General features: G+C 37.6%; 1 protein-coding gene across 1 annotated transcript in view; it reads left to right on the top strand.

Moving 5' to 3' along the window:
* CRYBG2 (crystallin beta-gamma domain containing 2) overlaps nt 1–12,041 on the top strand; it is a 1,696,066-nt gene that overhangs the window by 724,002 nt on the left and 960,023 nt on the right. The window lies entirely within an intron of this gene.

The raw sequence follows: 12,041 nt of genomic DNA, 5'->3' as shown, positions 1-12,041 counted from the left end.
TTAATGGGACAGTCAGTTTAAAACCTGTTTTGACCAAGAGGCAGAGAGAGAATTTATAGTATTGCGTGTATTTTTAAATATGTAGACGTAACTATCTCTTTATATGTATATGTAGTAGTTTTTTGCATTTTTACATTTTTTTATATTTATGTACTATGCTTTTAATAAGCAACTATATGCAAAATCTTTTTATATGGTTTTAAATTGAATCTGTATATTTAATTACAATGGTTCTCTGTATGGCTGGCTTGGTCATATGACTATAATGGTCCTCTATTTAAATGTGTTAATGTCTTGTGATTTTGTATGCTGATGAAGGGTGTAAACCTGAAAGCTTCATTAAAAGATTCTTGTTTGTGACTATCGTGTGCTGTGGATGCTTAAGGTATATGGTACTTTTGGAGTATTTCTGCAATCAATCCATATGTTGCCAGATGGGTAGCAAACTGGTTCACTGATAGAACCCACATAGTCAAAATAGGGGACGTCACCTCAAGCAGTAGATCCATAACAAGTGGTGTATCCCAAGGTTTGGTCTTTGGGCCTCTGTTATTTGGGATATACTTTTCTGAGGTGCAGGCCAAAACCAGTGGACTATGGCTAACCAAGTTTGCAGATGACTGCAAGCTGAGTGCTGTCATCAATTCCCCTAGTAATGTGTACATCCTCCAAGAGGGCTCACTCACACAAATGACTGGTACCAGAAACATGACCTCAAGCTGAATACCAAAAAATGCATCATCATCTCCTTTGGGGAGAGTGACATCCACACAAATTATCACATTAATAATAATGTCCTAAGCACACAATCAGTCTTGTGGGATTTGGGCACCCAGGCTGATAGCAACCTGTTGCTTCCATTGTATGGAAAGCCTTCTACATGGCCCACCTCATAAGTAGCGCTATCTCATCCAGGGACAAGTAGGTCATAACATCTCTATATTCATCCCTTATAAATCCCATTATTGAGTACAACACCCCATTCGGCATGTACCTCGCAAAGAGCATGCAGCAGCTGGAGAGACCACAGAGGTTCCTCACCAGGAGAATCCAGGGCCTAAAACATCTACGATACACAGATAGGCTAAAAGCCCTATTCCTCTACTCAGTTTCATACAGACTCCGCAGAGGTGGCCACTGTCTGGCATACAAGGTGATCACGAACCCCACCTTGATGGGACTGCTGCATATCTGCAAGTCAAGCTCCACTCGAGTAACCCACACACTCAGCCTCAACCTGGTCTGTGATGTCAGCAAGACTTGTTGGCAGTACAGATTTGTGTCCCAGAGACTCCCCCATCTATGGAATAGACTCCCTCACCACATCAAGCAGAGTACCTCTATACCCATTTTTAAGAACAACCTGGATAACTGGATGGGAAACAGAAAATATACCCCTGGGATTCCACCTGTGTCCCTGCTGGACAGGGGCATTGGGTGCTGATTTGTCTAAACATGGTCTAAACTCTTGGCTAGGCTTATAAGGGCCTCAGGGCCAATAGCCTAGTAACCTTCTATGATCAAACACATGAACACTGAGCCAGTAAGGTAACTCGTATTTTATTTTGTATTTATTGGTGCTGTGATCGTAGTTCTCTGACAAGTCTCTATCTGTCCTCTCTCCTTTCTAACTTGTCTTTCACATTTCAGTTTAGGTTGCAGCTGGTTCAGCTACAGTGTATATACATTTGTGAGTTATAGAAGAAGGTTTGCATTACCTGAATGATGTCAAATTCAAGTTCAAGTTAGCCAATATTCAGCATTAAATAGTTTTATTTATTTGTTAACCAAGTAAGCCTTAAGTGTCCCCTTTCAGGGACAACGCAGGAGCACTGCCTGAATGACTTGTTCAGTGTCACAAACTAGGCAGATGGAAGATGTGGGGAATCAACCCCTGGACGACAGGAAGCAGATCAATAACATCTCATTAACCTTTGCGGTAGCTACCAGTAATAAAAACAATCAAACAAAATACACAAATAATGGTACAGTAATTAATAAAAGTAAAGGCACAGTTTCAGACAAAACATATATTTTAATCTCAAAAAATTAACCACACTCTTTGTCAGTTAAAAACAACAATATTGAATTTATTCTGCTTTTATATCTCTGAAGTTGGAATTATTTTAGTTTTCAACATCTCCACTTGCATGGTATATATCAACCAAAAAATGAACCGGGCCTCTAATGCAGCAATATGATCACACTCTGTGTGCTTTGAAGAAACTAATTATTTCTTTGTAATTAGTTCTGTTTTTGTTCTAATACTTCGAAACTTACAGACACATATTTCTTTTTGACAGAAAACCTCAGGCAAAGCAGAACCACCCCTATGTGATACATGAAACTTGTTAAAGGATTTTTAAATGTAGTTGTCCAACCTGTTTCACATTCTGTGTATTTAATATACAGTGTGCCTTAATGAAAACCGCTGAAATCACCAGTCTTTATAAGACTAGTGCAGTTTAATATATAAGTGAAAATAAGACAGGATTTTCCAAGCAAAATAAGTTTTGTGGTTTAACTATATTCACATTAAATACCTTTACCTCGGTCTAAAGCTGCTGGGGAATGGCTGATGTCAGTAGCTATGAGCTCCTCTGGTGGGTGCAATTTCCAGTTTTTACCTCAATGTCCTCCTTCATTGCAATTGATGGTCAGATTCCAAAAGGGTTGCTCTCAGAATAGGTTTGCCCTGATTCTGAAAGACTTGGTCTTTCTCTTTTTTAATTTTTCCATGTCTTTTGGGCTTTTAATACCATGATCTGGTCCTTCATCTTATATTGTTTCTTTTGTTTTTTGGCACATTCAGTTGTTGCCTGGTTTTTATTTACTTCTGGTTTGATTTCCATTCCTGCATGACGCTGATATGCTTCTGCTAGATTAAGTGGAGAAGGCATCTTAGATTTATTCTCCTCATGTTTCAAAACTTTCTCTCTGTTTGGGTCTTGTGAGGTCAGCAGATATGTGTGGAGTCCGAAAATTGCAGATCTATACATGTAATCAATTTCAAGGAGGCCCATCCCTCCTTCAGAACAGGTAATATATAATCTTGGTATGCACTGATTTTTTATAAATCATTTGGTGAGCATGAAGCATCCTTCTTGTTTTCCTATCTATCTATCCAGAATATTTTGGGGCAGTCAATCATTCCAAAACTGTAAGTTAGGACAGGAAGAGCAAATTGGTTTATAGCTTCCATTTTGTTCCTAGATGTCAACGCTGTTTTCAGGATTCATTTAAGTCTTCTAAAGTATTCCTTACTAAGTTTTATTCAGATTTGTTCATGTTTTATTGTTGATCCTTCAGCAATTCCCAGATATTTATACACTTCCTCTTGCTCAAGTTCTTTTATATCGCATTCTTGTCCCAAACTGATGTTTTCCTGGTGCTGCAGTTTTCCTGCTTTAAAGGTTGCTTTTTCACATTTTTCAAGACCAAATGTCAGTCTTATATCATCTGAAAAAGTTTTGACAACCTGCAGCTGTGCTTTAAGTTCCTCATCTGATGAGCTGTACAGTTTTAGATCATCAACCGGGAAAAGCCGAAAAAAGAAGAAGAACAAAGAGAAGATGAGAAGTCTTTACACTTTGTTGTTTTCTAGGAGCCAAATTGTAGCCATGGCCTAAGCTGTTAAGTAAACAGCTTAATGGGTTAAGGGCAAGGTAGAATAGCAGCGGTGACAGTCACCCTGGAATATCCCACTATGAATTTTTTATCCCTGGGATAATAATTTGTCCTTTATCATGGCTTAATTGCAAAATGGTCAGTGTAATGGAGTTGATCAGTGTAGGGTGTATCCTGTACCTTTTTAAGCACTCTTTTATCCATGACTGTGGGATCCTATCAAATGCTTTTTTGTAGTCAATCTATGCCATACTTAGATTCTTTCCCTTTTTACAGTTCTCTGCTATGACTTTATTTAACAACAAATGATCCTTTGTTCCATATGACTTTCTTTTATTGCCCATTTGTCCTACTGCCATAACTGAGTTATTTATTTTTTATTTATTTCCAGTTTGATGACCGGGGAAGTCCACTGAGCAAGCAGAGCCCATTTTCAGTGGAAGCCCAGGGAGAAAAGCTCTACAAGCAGTTAATGGAATACAACATAAGTACAGTATGGAATATACAGTATCCAAAAGCATAAAATGTGTCCCCACACTAACAACTCATTCTACCACTCCCTCCACCCTCACAACCCAAACCAGTCTCTGTAATTCCTTACTTATAGGTCATCTCAGTATCCGCAGTATTAAAAACAAAATTGCCCATCTCCATGCCCTCCTTGATATACATTCCTTTGATATCTTCTGTCTCACAGAAACCTGATTAAAACCTGGAACTATAGACAATGAAATAATTCCCCCAGGTTACAATATATTGAGACTCGACCGCATAAAACGTAGAAGAGGGGGAGTAGCACTACTATTTAAATCCATGCTACAGATCTCCTCTATACCTTATAACCCATCTCAAGATAGTAAAGCTGAAGTCCTTATCTCCCGACTTCAACTTAACCCTAGCAAAGCCCTATACATCATCTGTATCTACTTACCTCCTGGTAATAATAGCACTATAATAGAGGACATTCTAAGCTGGGTATCCAGTACTTACCCACAAGAAACAATTATATTAGGAGATGTTAATACTTACTGGAAATGTGTAAACACAGATAATCCTTCATTACATATTAATCTTCATGGCTTTAGTCAAACAATTACCACCACCACTTGACTTAACAAACCTAACAACAAAGAAAGTATCCTGGATTGGATACTTATTAATAAACAACAACAAATTTACAAGGTAGAAACTCTACCAGATGACTTAAGTGATCATACTTTAACTTACATTATAAGACAAAAGAATAACATCCTTAACACCCCCACTTATAGGATCTCACGAACCAACAAACACTTTAACACTGTAGTATTCCAAAATGAACTTAATGCCTGTAACTGGAACCCACTAAAAACTCTCCATCTTGAGGATGCTGTTAAATATTTAAACTCTAAATTCTTAACTATCCTTGATAAGCATGCACCTAAATGGTCCATCAGAATAAAGTCCAAACCAGCCCCCTGGCTTTCAAAAGAAACTAGACAACAAATATTGCTTAGGAATAAATCTTGGGCCAAGTGGAGAGCATCCAAAAATATCTCTGAGCAACAAACATTTAGATAGTTGAGAAATATTACAAAAAAAGCAATACTCACTGATAAAAAAACCTACTATTGCAAACTACAGCAATCTCACTATAACAATCCACAAAAGTTCTGGCCTAGCTTAAATAGACTCCTACACCCAGAGCACTCTAGCACACCACCCCCTCTAGGGGCAGATAACAATACCTCCCAACAAACTGCCAATGCCTTCAATATCTTCTTCACAGGCACCATAAAATCTCTAGCCTGTCAACTTTCCTCAAACTACTCTAATCTCCCTACCACTTTACCTGATACTCTCCCAACATTCCAAATACAACCCATCACTACCTCGTACATCCAAAAACGTATCCAAAAACTTAAGCTGTGTACCCCCTCTGCTGACCAAGTTACATCTGAATACCTGCAAAAAGCAGCTAAAGCAGTTGCTTATCCTATATCCATCCTTATAAACAGAACCATAAATGAAGGAACCATTCCTGATATCTAGAAAATCTCCCACATTATCCCCTTACATAAAGGCAGTAACTCCAATGATTATTCCAACTACAGGCCTATAGCTCTCTTATCACCCTTAGCAAAAGTTATGGAAAAATGCATTCACCATCAACTAATAAACCACGTAACCCAACATAATATACTAGCTAGCTGTCAGCATGGCTTCAGGCCATTTCATAGTACCATCACAGCTCTCCTATCTTTCACTGACTCCATCAATAAAAACTGTAATAACAACATCCTCTCATCAGCACTCTTTATAGATCTGTCAAAAGTCTTTGACATGGTCAACCAGCCCCTGCTCATAAACACTCTTGAATACCTTTCTCTAGACATCAAGGCTGTTCTCTGGTTCAAGTCCTACCTTAACAATAGGCAACAAGCAGTCCTCTGGGAGAAAAAAATATCTTCCCACCTACCAGTCTCCCTTCGAGTCCCACAGGGCTCCATTCTAGGTCCACTTCTATTCTCGTTATTCATCAATGACCTTCACTTAGCAATCCCTCAAGCTACCTTTATACAATATGCAGATGATTCCACACTCATATGTTCTGCCAACTCCACATCCAAAATACAATCTCTAACCCAAACAGTATTTAATACAGTAGAGGCTTGGTTCTTAAAACATTGCCTCCTTTTGAACGCCAAAAAAAACAAGCTTTTACTCTTCGCACCTAACAGTAAGTCCCCCCAATAAATTTCTCTATCAAATCGAATAATGGCACCCTTATAACCCCCGATTCTATCACCAAACTGTTAGGAATCACAATTGACAATAACCTTATCTTTGATAACCATATAAATAACACTAGAAAAACCTTAAATAGAAAATTGGGCTCCCTGTATAGAATAAAACCCTTTTTAACACCAACAGCTAGAACTACAATTGCCCACTCCCATCTAATCTCAACTCTTCTTTATGCTTCCCCCATTTATATTAACCTAAAGAAAAATAATCTCTCTAAACTAGCCAACTCCTATAACAATATTGCCAGATTTGCCACTGGGAACCCATTTAGAACTCACCAGTGTCTCAACCTTCAGCAGCTAGACTGGCTTGAACTAAAAAACATTTTGATACTCTCCCAACTTACCATTGTCCATAGGATATTCTACCAACCTAACAACACACCAATACTTTCTAACCTTATTAACCCCTATACAAACCTCAGTTCCTTATGCTCTTCCACTAAACTATTGGCTAGCATTAACAAGTCTAATAACTTGGCAGGTGACTCCTTGTTTTCTAATACCGCTGGGAAATATTGGAACCTGTTGCCATCAGATTTAACCTTACTTCCCTCCTTTCCACTCTTTAAACAATGGCTCAAGGTACATCTTAAAACACACTGGTTATGCCCTTGCTGTTACCCTAACTAATCTTCTGCTTTCTCTATTGCCTTATCTCTATACTGCCTCCCTTCGCCAATTAATACTGCTCACCCCTTAGGAAGTAGTAATTGTCTTAAATTATTGTTACAACTAGGAGATGAATTAAACTGTGAATGGATTGTAAACTACTTCACATGTTTTAATGTAAGAGTATCTTATCCTTTTAGGTAGTGTGTTTTACAAATAGTATAAATCTTTTTAGCTAATGCTCTCTGATTATTTTACCATAATTTCTTTTATATTTTTGTATGATAATCTTTTTGTATGGTGTGTTGCATAAATAGTACAAATTGTTAGCTAATGCTCTCTGATTATTTCTAACATAATTTTCTTTTATATTTGTGCGTGATAATCTTTTTGTATGTTATTGTTGGAGCTTTTCTCCCCGGGCCTCTGCTGATAATGGAAATATATTTAGTTGGACTAGCCAGGTTAACAAATGTAAAATAAATAAATACATAAATAAATAAATAAATAAATAAATATACCATTTAAAATACAAATACAAAATTATGGAGTATACGTTTAAAAAACACAGCAGTTAAAATATAGGTAAAGTCAAAAGTAATACAGAGAACATAATTAAAAGTACAAGTCATAAAGTATTTATACAACTTTAGTGTTTGTTCTAACAATAATGTTAGGGATCAGATGTGATAGTAGAACAGATTGAAGAGAGGTTTGAAAGAGAAGACTGTAATTTAGGTAGGAAGGGAGCAGGAACAGTCCCAGTTTGAGGCAAGGTAAGAATGGAGGAGATATTTGAAATTAGAGTGTTTGTGAGGACAGAGGGGGGGGGATTTCATAGTTTAGCTAAGGAGTGTGATAGAAGTAATTGGCAATTGGCCAGGAGGGTGTAGGGGTTTATAGATTTTAAGGAGGTTTTGGTTTGCAGATCTAAGAGTATGACTAGGGAGGTAAGGGGTTAAGATAGATGAAAGAGAGGGGTGAATGGAGGGTTGGAATATGAATTTGTGAGCAGTGGTGAGTTGTATGAATTTCAGGTAATTAGGAAGCTCAAGCCAGTTTAGGGAGTGGAGGGAATGGCAGTGATGGGTGGAGTATTTGGACCCTGTAGCAGATTTACAGACTTTATTATAGCAGGCTTCCAGTTTGTTTTTTAGGCTAAGCTGGAGATGAGTAAGTAGAGGGGCACCATACATAAGGGAGGGGAGCAGGCAGGAGGAGGCTAGAGTACGTTTGGTAGAAGTGGTTCGATAGCGATTTTGTCTATACAGCAGACCTAGTTTTTGGTGGGGTTTTTTTTATATTATTTTGGATGTGGATATCAAATTTTAAATGTTCATCAATGGTGACTCCAAGTAGTTTGGTGTGAGATACAATTTCGATTAGAGTTTTATCAGGGCTTTTTATTTTAAAGGAGCTTTTGTCTATGGTGAAATTTGTCGAAGGAGAGAATATCATGATTTTTGTTTTGCTAGCACTGAGAATGAGATGGTTGTTTAGCATCCAAGTTTCGGTATTAGAGAAGGCTGTTTGGGTTTTTGAAGGAGTTCAGAGGGAGATTTTGCTGTACAGATGATTGTGGAGTCATCAGTATACTGTATCAGTGTAGCATTATCTATGGATTTGTAAAAGGTGTTAATGAAAATATTGAAAATTAAGGGGCCAAGAATCGAGCCTTGGGGGACGCTGGAGGGATTGTTGATAAAGGATGAAGTGGAATTTTTCCATTTAACAGCTTGTTGTCTATTGGAGAAATAGCTTGTTTTCTTCTAAGTGATTATAAAGTTTACTTCTAAATGACTATAAACTCTGTCAGAATCAATTCCCATGTAGAGTTTATACACCGTCGGAAAGCAAGTTATTGGTCTATAATTTTTAGGGTAGCTTGCAGGTTCACATTTTTTAGTAGGAACATTGTTTTTCCCGATGTTAGCCAGACTGGTGTCTGTTTGGGGTGCTCATATAAATAGTTCTTACTCATGGCTAGATCTTCGTGCAAAGATGTTAACACTTTTAACAAAAAGTTAGATACCTCATCTGGGCCTGAGGTTTTCCAGTTAGAGGCTCTTTATGAATACTTCTCAAAAATGTATCTATTTCTTCTTTTTTTGGTGGTCTTTCAATTCCTTTTACCTTGTTTACCAATTCTCTATAAAACCTTTTTGGGTCATCAATAAATCGCTTATTTTGTACTTTTCCTTTATATTTATCTGCATATCTTCTAAGTTTTTTCACCTGTGCTAACATTTTTAGTTGGTTATTTGCGATAGTGCATGTTAGATCTTGGTCTGTTCTAATACTGTGCATTGTTTTTATCGCATCTATCTTTTTTAGTATTTTTGTTGCTCTATTCCTTCTTCTATAGTCTTTTAACAGTGACACTTCTTGTCTTAATTGCTTTATAGTTTTCTCTGTTGAATACTTCCATGATGGTATTCAATTTCTCCCTTTCCTTTCCTCCACTACCCTGTGTTCTTGTGGTAGAACTTTATCAGTTATTAATTTAGCCGCACGGTAATATATCCTGTTTACTTCTGTTATATCACATGGATATCTATGGACAGTCCTAATTACTGTGTTCATTTATTTTATCAGACTTCTGACTTTTGGGGTTTAATTGACCTTTTGCAGTCTATATCTTTCATTGATCTTAATATATCTAGCTATGTCTATTAAATCAAGCAACTCTTCTCTTAGCTCATTTTCTTCCAAACTGAGGGCACATCCCTTGTTTTCCATTTCCTGCGGGCATTCTCTAGAATGTTCTATAGCATCTTCCTGTGGCACATTCTCTTCAATTCCATCCAGTGCCATCCATTGCTCTGCCATATGGGAACTCACTAACCTATCACTCCTCAACACTGACTGCATCACAGTTTCCAGTTTCTTGTTCCTTCCCTTGCTGTCTAGCTTCAAGTGAATGTTTATACTGGTTTCCTGTTGAAGGCTCCAAAATATCTTCATATGGCACCTGACCAATTGCTTTCTGTTCCACTGGTTTCTCCTTAATTTGGATATCCAGTTCTGTATCCTGTTGTGGTGCTTTCTGAATTAGGTTTTCTACACTTAATCATTCACTTTGCAGGTACTCCATAACCTCAATTTGTATTTCTTTAACTTCTCCATTACTAATCTCCTTTTCTACTTTTCCTTTTGGTCTTCTTATTTTTTGTATTGTAAAGTTTTCCAAGTCCAGATTCCTTTGCCTGTATTTCTCTTCAAATATCTTTGGTGCTGCTCTTTTTGTACTGGTTAGTTCTGCTTTCTCCTTTGCATAAATATCACACCATATTACATCTCTTTTTCTTTCCTATGTCCACATTTCTTCTTCAGATGTCTCTTGATCTTCCTGTTTCTCCTTACTTTGGGGACTTACTGCATCATATTGTGATGTAACCTGTGTTAGACCTTCTACACCAAATCCTTCACTTCACAGCCACTCCATAATTTCAACTTCTATTTTTTTTTTAACTTCTACTTTACTAATCTTTTTTTCTATGTTCTCTCTTTGCTATATTTTTTTTATTGTGAAATTTTCCATATCCGGATGCCTTTGCCTGTATTCCTCTTCAAATATCTTTGGGGCTGCCTTCTTTATATTGGCTTTCTCCTTTGCATAAATATTGCACCATATCAAATTTCTCTTTCTTTCCCATGTCCATATTTCTTTTTTATACTTTTCAAATATCTCTAGGTTTTGTTGTTTATATTTTTGCACTTCCTCAGATGCTTCTTTTTTTCAATCAGATCAAAGTTTCTTGATCTATATACTGTTTTTACTATATACTGTTTTTACAAATTTGTTGTATTAATAAACACACATTTTCATTTGAAGCTTCTGACAGTTTTTCCTGTGGCAGTATTTTTCTTTCTTCTAACTTCTCTCTTAATCATTTTGTATATCTTGTGTCTGGAAGTTCTAGGCTTTTTGAATAATAGTAACAATACATAATTTATTTCTTATTCTCAATAGTCCACTTTTCCTGTGCCCCTGTAGAGCAGAGTCACAGAAGTGATCCCTGGGGAGTATTTACTATTTCCCATCCATTCATCAAGATTTTTCATGAAGAGTGCTAATGAGGAACTTTGCTTGACATAGATGGGTAGCTTGTTCCAGAGTATGGGAAGTCTCTGGGACAGGAATCTATCCTTCCAGCATGTCCTGTTTATTGTGGTGACAAGGTTTAGGTCCCTAGAGTGTGTAGCTCAGAGGGATTTGGATTTATTTAGGTGTAGCATGTCCAACATCTTATGCATGGCTATCCAAACAGGCACTACTGGCCTTGGCATTGTCATTCTTCCTCCATTTGTCAACAACAAACTCATATGGAACTATACTGTCAACACCCATACCTATGTTATATTGGATGTGAGTAGGGAGACACTTGGGCAGGATATTCCATAACACCCTGTATCAGGTGTAGATGTCAATGTGCAAATAGTACAGTGTATATGTATGAGCCCCTTAAACAGCAGGACAGTAAGCTACATACTGTTGTACTCTGTACCATGTGAATTGAGTAACTTCCACCAGCAGGAGAGTAACTTTCCGTGCCTCTGTCCTCTGTACCCTGTCCATGTGCCCACCCCCCCTCCCCAGCCAACAGGATAGCAATCTGACACACCTTTATTCACTGCATTCTGATTAGGTGAACCCCACCCAACTAGCAGGACAGTCAACTGACATGCACTTGCACTTTGCACCTTGACAGTGTGAGTAACTTCCACCAGCAGACATCAACCTTATATGCCCTTGTGTCTGCACCTTGCCCATGTGATGTCCCCCCAACCATCAGAATAATAAGCATCATGCCATTATGCACTACATCTTGACAAAGCGAACTCCACCCATCTAACAGGACAATAACCTTGCATGTCCTTTTCTTCTCTTACTACATATACTCCACTGCTAGTGTCTGGACTTATTGCCTCAATGACCCTTTGTGTCCTGTAATCCTGTGGTGCATTGCCAGTATGCATGAGTCACAATATAAATCATTATATAGCTTCATATTT

Source organism: Protopterus annectens, chromosome 1.part1 (genome assembly GCF_019279795.1).
Source record: "Protopterus annectens isolate FY-2018-M chromosome 1.part1, PAN1.0, whole genome shotgun sequence".
Classification (NCBI taxonomy): Eukaryota; Metazoa; Chordata; order Ceratodontiformes; family Protopteridae; genus Protopterus; species Protopterus annectens.
Note: the sequence above shows the minus strand (reverse complement) of the source record. Positions and strands in the feature narration are given on the sequence as shown.